This window comes from Drosophila subpulchrella, chromosome 3L (genome assembly GCF_014743375.2).
Source record: "Drosophila subpulchrella strain 33 F10 #4 breed RU33 chromosome 3L, RU_Dsub_v1.1 Primary Assembly, whole genome shotgun sequence".
NCBI lineage: Eukaryota > Metazoa > Arthropoda > Insecta > Diptera > Drosophilidae > Drosophila > Drosophila subpulchrella.
In genome coordinates, this window is record NC_050612.1 from 25,894,972 (window position 1) to 25,901,956 (window position 6,985).

Below are 6,985 nucleotides of genomic sequence, written 5' to 3' on the forward strand. Positions count from 1 at the left end.
TGTGGAATACCAACTAAAGCATCAAAACTTGTAGATTTTCTATATATACTCGGACCCAGCATCTGCCCACTCCGACAGCGAAGTCGGCAGAGAGGCATCTTCAACGGGGCGACAGCTGTTAACACACGGCCAAAAGCCGAAATCGAAAGCGTTTTGGCCAGGTGAAGATGAGACGAAGTCGCAGTCGCAGCCGCTGCCTCTGTCGACGGCGACGACGACGTCAGCTGCTGACCAACCAGTCTCGGTTGTTTGATGTTTGTGAGTTAACAGCCAGATAACAGGGCTAAGACAAAAGGCTAAGCCACATTGAGGCCCAGTAATTATGGCAGACGAGGAGCAACTAAGGCAGCCACAAATACAATGCCACCAACGCCGGCTCTTTGTTGGCATTTCTATTTAGCCAACTCGGATTTCGGGCAAATATACTCGCATACTTTTGGCAGAAGTCTTTGGCGAGTGTTAAACACGTTGTCGTGCAGCGTTTAATTTGGTAAATGGGTCCGGGCCGGAGCCACCGAATTTCATCAATCGATGAGACAGGTTGGCTCGCCAAGTCAAGGCTCCCATCGAAGCTTGCCAAGGCAAATAAGGCCGAGAAGATCAGGCGTTGGCTAATGGCAATTACCGGCCGGAGCAGGCCTAAAATGCAGTTGGAGTTGAACATGAACCGGTTGACTTGGCCAAAAATGCGTGCGCCCGGGGGTCAGCAAATGGAGTTGAATGTTAAGGTAGGCTCAGCTCATCTTTGACTCCGACTCCAACTCCGACTTCGACTTGGAATGACCTTTAAACGCACACTCGAACATCTCCGATCTGCGATCAGTGATCACTGATCATCAGTGGCTGCATTCTTCGAGCGACTCCCAAACGGGTTTTCAGCATTTGTCATCGCCTGCATTTCGCCTTTTTTAATAACTAGAATTTATTATTTCGCCGAGAGTCACGTCTAGATTTTAATGAACCAATCAGAGTGACACCCACTGGCCACGCGGAGTCATGAAGCCAGCCCAAAATAGAAATGACTTTGAACTCTTTGGGCCCAAAGGTGCGTGGTCACCTAGTCATGGGCAAAACTGTGGAACACCCAAAGGAAGTGCACTCAGACGGAAGTGCCACTGTCACCCCATCGACCATCAGACGGCACTTAGAGCCACAATTAATTCTTGGCTTTTATTGCATAATGGCCGGCTAACTATTCGGGTCATAACTTGCTTCGCACATCCCATCCCCACAAAGGCAATGACACTTGACGACGACTGCTGACATTTCAAATTTGTCATTGCGGATAACTGAAGCGACTGAGTTGTTTTTTATTATTTGTTTTTAGATATTTTTTAGCAGCCAAGTACTTCTCGAATACCGGCTAGAGGAAAAGCCTTTTTTTGTCGCATCACGGTTGCAAAAGACAATTATTCATCGTTTTCCAAGCCGGGGAGCCGAAAAACTGGAAGCCTCGCTTTTTGGACTCCACCGAAGGACGTTTACGAAACACGGTTGCCATAGAAAACAAGTCTAAAATTCTGAACCGCATTCTGGACAGGTAGCTATTTAGTTAAATTAAAAAGAAACATAGTTGTTGATATGGAGTTATGGTTTTTGTGTGAATTGCTATGAGCTTTTGTCTTCGGGTGCGGAAATCATGATATCTAGTTTTTCATTATACTTTATCAGCGTGGAGATCTCGTCTTGGCGCTGTTTCCGAATGTTGCTACAAACATTGTCTTGCTTAAATGGTATTTTTAATCATTAAAAACCAAGCAAGAAACGAGGTAAACAAATCTTAAATCATAATGCTAACTGAATTTTTTCTGGTACACCTTACAAAAAACACAGGCAACGCCAAACCTCTTCATAAACAATTTTTTAACAGCTAAAGTGTTGCTGCAAAATTTTGCGTGAGGTCATTTAAATGTTGTAAATGCTAACATGGTTTGTACGGACTACCTTTTCAAATTCTAAACTACTTTACAAAAATATGCTTTCAAACCTAATCCTATTTACTTTGTAGGAAACATTTTTTAAATGGAATCATTTTTAAGTAAGATTCATTGAGATCTTAAATGTCTCTGACTGTTGTTATTAAAAGCTTGTATCCATTCAGCCAGACAAATGATATAACTTATCTAATCCTAGAGCAAATTAAATACCCTCACGCACAGGCAATTAAAATTAAAATCAAGTCTCTTGGTGATAGGCACAAAAAAGTTTAACCGCAAAGCGCCTAATGAAAAGTGTTCGCTGAAGAACGAAAAAACCAAGAAAAAGATGTCGCCACTGAATATTTATAAGAAGGCCGATGACTCTCTATCCACCCAGAAGATTCACGCATCTTTGAATGGATAAAGACGCGTCTAAACGTGCGTGGATATTCAAATTTCGCGGATCTTGTCTTGGAGGGAATCATATAAATTTCCGAGTCAAATGTCACGTCACCTGCGTCAGCGGTTCGAGGAGAAGAGAACAAACCGCCGAAACATCGTTAATTGTGCTTATGATTTATGCAAATTTGTCCCTATACATAACGCATTTGTCCGCGTCTCTCTAGTAAATTCTACATGGCTTCAGTCATGGCGAACTATATTGTCTTCTGCTTAAGATTTATATTTATGTAAATCCGGCAGTCAAACAAACGCCCAACCCGACTAACTAGTTTCCCACTTTGTTTCGCTTTTTTGTGTCCAATTTAAAATTTGGCTTGGTGTTCTGGTCTAGGAAGTGGAAATACCTTAAGTTATATTGGAAGGTTCTCAAACTTGATTTTACATGCCAAATTGGAAATGGAAAGTTTCTAGAAAGACGGCTTTCATCAAAAATCTAATTTTTATTTATGTAGTTAGTCCTAGCAATAATATAGCCTAATTAAATAATTATCTGTTTTAAATGCTGATTTGTTTCAAGGAAGTTCAATCATTTAAATCAAAGTTGCAAAACGAACAACTGCTTTTAAATGTCTATTTTTGAAGATCGTAAAAACATAAATACTAAAATTTAAATATTTTATGAATATATATTTTAAATATCGTCAAATCCTAAAAACCCATATATTTATTTTTAAATTGAACTCAATTCAAGTGCATCCTTGAATAAAAGCCATATTTCATTCATTCACACAATTAATCAGACTGACACAATGTATTCCAATATCGATTAAGAGTTTTTCTCATATCTCGATGGACTGAATGGAAATAAATAAGGTTGTCTTATCGAACCAATGATCTGTGAAACATTCACCTTAAATTGACTGAGATCGAGTGATAAAGACAAAATTAATTCTTTCAACAAGATCTCGGTCCACTTTGTTTAAACAAAAAGAAGTACAGTTATTTGATTTCAATACAGAAATCACGACCGTAAATTTATGAATATGATTTGGCAAAATGTACAATGTTTGCGATGCGATTGAATAATTGTTAGCAATCGCAATCGGCAATTCGCATAAACAACTTTGCTAACGGCATTTAGTTATTGGATATTCCCAGTCGATGATAAAATGGCGTTTGAAATTCATATAAAATCTGTGAAATTTACTTGAAACAAAAACATGTCAAATTAAAGGCGGTGCGGCGGGAGAAAAAATATAAAACGTGTTTTTCCCCCGCGAAAGACCCAGAAACAACAAAAATATTAATAAGCCTTATCAAGGACACCCAAAGGCGAGCGTTAACCAGTTTTTGGCCAGCAATTTATGGGCCACAATTGCGGGCCATTGCCATTGGGATCCTTGTCGCGCTAAATGAAACACCCAGACAATTTTTTGGGAACCGCTGAGGGTCACCGTGCTGGGAACTGTGGGACAGGTAGCTTTTGGAACCACGAGAACCGGTTGCACAGAATCTGTGCTCTGGCCATTACATAACCGAGTGACCCTTGAAAGTTTAACCAACTCGACGGGCATTTCGAAGCGAAAGTGGCGGGCTTAACCAGAATTTACAAGATATTCATTAATCAGGCTAAGATCGTTGAAGATCTGAGCCCGTATTGAGCCTATTATTCACTTAAGGCGACACCCCGTCTCAAGTTCAACTCGAGAGCCCGTGCTTCGTGGGTCAAAAAAAAACGGAAGGTGCTCGAAATGGAACTTGAGATGATGTGAGCCATCAAGACCTGATTAATGGCCATCTCGAGAGTGCACTTCACCCCTGCCATCTCGGCTGCCAAATTAGCCCACTTTGGTATGAGAGAGACACAGCCACTAACAATCGGATAAAAAACTCTCGTCGGAGGCACAAACATCTTGGAGTGCAAATAAAAACAGAAATTGGAGCAGATCGACTCACACGCGTCGACGGCCACAAGGCTGTTTAAGGCCAAAATTAAATTCCAAATTAAATATACACAAATGAGATAAATATAATGTATGAATTGGAGCTACAGATCAGGCTTAAGCCCTCGATGTGGATGTATAAATTCTACACGATTTGGTCAAAATAAAAACAACGAGCCAAAAATTAATTTCGAATAAAATTCATTTGTTTCGGGTTGGGAACTGGCCAACTGGTTATATCGCCTCATTTTAATAGCCAACTGGTTCGTCCCAGTACATAATATATTGCCATTTACTTATATCTTGTAGGCAGACCACTTTTGACAGCGTCCATTCTACGGCCACAAATCCAAATTAAAAGTCAGACATGCAAATTTGTCAGTCTTTTATTGTTTCATCGAACACACCCTTTGGTTTACAGGGGAATCGGTGATTCTTTTTATCATCTTCTAGTAAAATATATTTTTATTACTATTACTAATACTATTTTATTTATCATTTGATACCAATCAGATAGTTTTTAAGTTCCGTAGCGATTGTATCAACGAGTAATAGGTAGATGAAAAGAATATTAGAAATTGCCTCCTCCTTAAATTCTTTTCTAATAAAAATTAAATCAATTTATTTTATTATTATTTTGTTGTTCGTACAAATACTATATACTTATATTTACTATAATAGTATAAAACGGAATATTAGTATAACCTGTTGGAAGTTTCTAAGAATCAACTCATAACGAGAAATAAATTAGGACTTATAAATCTTTTTAAAATATTTCGCTAGACAGTGACAAACTATTCATAACTTGAAATAAAGGGTATTTCCCTTGCGACTTTGAGTAGCAATCGTCATTTAATTTTGATTTAAAGTAGCTTCATCAGATATCACACACACTGTCGCACTTGTCGGACCCCATATATATATTTTTATAATTTATCGAAGTCTGGACGATCGGTGGCCTGGGAAGTGTCTGATCGTAATGGTAGCCACGAACACCGTTCTGCACTTGTGAAGGCACGAAAAAGGCCACATAATTTCCACCGGGCCATAAATTTAATTTCTGGCATTTATGATTTGTTGACCGGGGGATCAAGACCACACATTCATCCACATAATTTTAAGAGTTACCCGCTGTCTTCCGCATTTCAAAGACTTGGCTCAGGCACGCTAACCCATCAGAAAGTGGAGCCTATAGTCCTGCGATATCCTTCCATGTCTCGTGGCATTAACTCGACTTGACATCGCATTTCAGGCGATTAGCACCATCTTAATTGGATTATGCAATCCGAAGACGTCAATCAGTGTGAATTCCCCTGTACAATCCCCGCTCTCGGTGGCATCTTCTCGACTCGAAGGTTAGATGGACCAGTTTTCTAATGAATTTCAGATAGAGTTCGGCTCGGACTAGAGCCACAATGAACGCCTAAGTATTTATTAGCTTTAATTTGAATTTTCATATAAAATAAAACCGCGAATCAAAACTCGTTGAGGCGCTGCTTCTGCACGGAGATACATTTAGACATAGATGCTTCTATACGAAAACATGAAACAACAAAAAAGCAACACCGCCAAACAAAATCAAGTTCACCTCGAGTGTATCAAATTTGTATAAAATTCATCAGTTAGCAAATACGTCAGCTGGTAATACAAGATTCAAACTTTGTGGTTAGCTCTATACCAAAGTGTGTATGTGTGTGGGCATTATGCAAAACAGAGGAAGAAGACCAAGTCGAACATATACCATACCAAATATATATAGAGATATATATATTTGTACCTGTTGAGCTCGGATCGGATCGATTAGCATTTTAGTGGCTGTCTTAATGATGATACTTCGCCATGGGAGCCATCTCTATGCAGTTCTGCGTGGCTAAACTATATTTTTATGTGGAATCGATTAACTCGAGCCATACATCACACGCTTGTTCCATTCATTCGATGTGCCCCACTCAAGGCCCCCCTCTGCGATCCGAACAAGAGTTGGAATCCACTCAGAAGTGGCCTAAACATCGCTTTGATTGACCACTTAATGGGCCAACTTCGCACTTCTTTAGCGGTAATAATTGCCGCACAAGCCAAGAATCTATTACATTTTATGGAAATTGCCAGGTAATTGCTCAATTTTCTTTTTCATAGCTCCCTAAACCTTACACTGTTATTATTTCTCGGTAATAAAAGTATTGGTATGCCATTGAAAATATTCCAGAAATAAGAGGTGAAGCTATTAGTTAATTACTTTTAGGTTTGACCTTTCCCAAGATTGTATTAAAATGTTTACGTAACTGCTTGCCAAGATATTAGTCTTAGGAAATATACATACAAACAATGTTTACACAAAAGAAAATAAAATTCACACAAGCGTTCTTGAATTCCACAATACACTTAACTAAAACATGGACAAACTACAACTATTTTATATACAACTGAATATACTATAAGTATATTATCCTTAACATTTATATAGTCCTATTCTTAGAGCAGACGTCAAACTACCCAATATTAATTTAAACCTAGTATAATCGTTTTTAAAATCAGAAGAATCCCACGCAGTTCCGTTTCGAATAACGGTACATAATCGATAAATAATTTACTGACTATAAGCTTTCGATTTCTTTTGGCTTTTGCGTCAGAATAACTTGCTCTGCGGCAAAAACAAAAGTGATCTTTAACAATATTTAATTGCTATTTTAGGATGTTCACTTGCCCATTCCAAAATCTCGT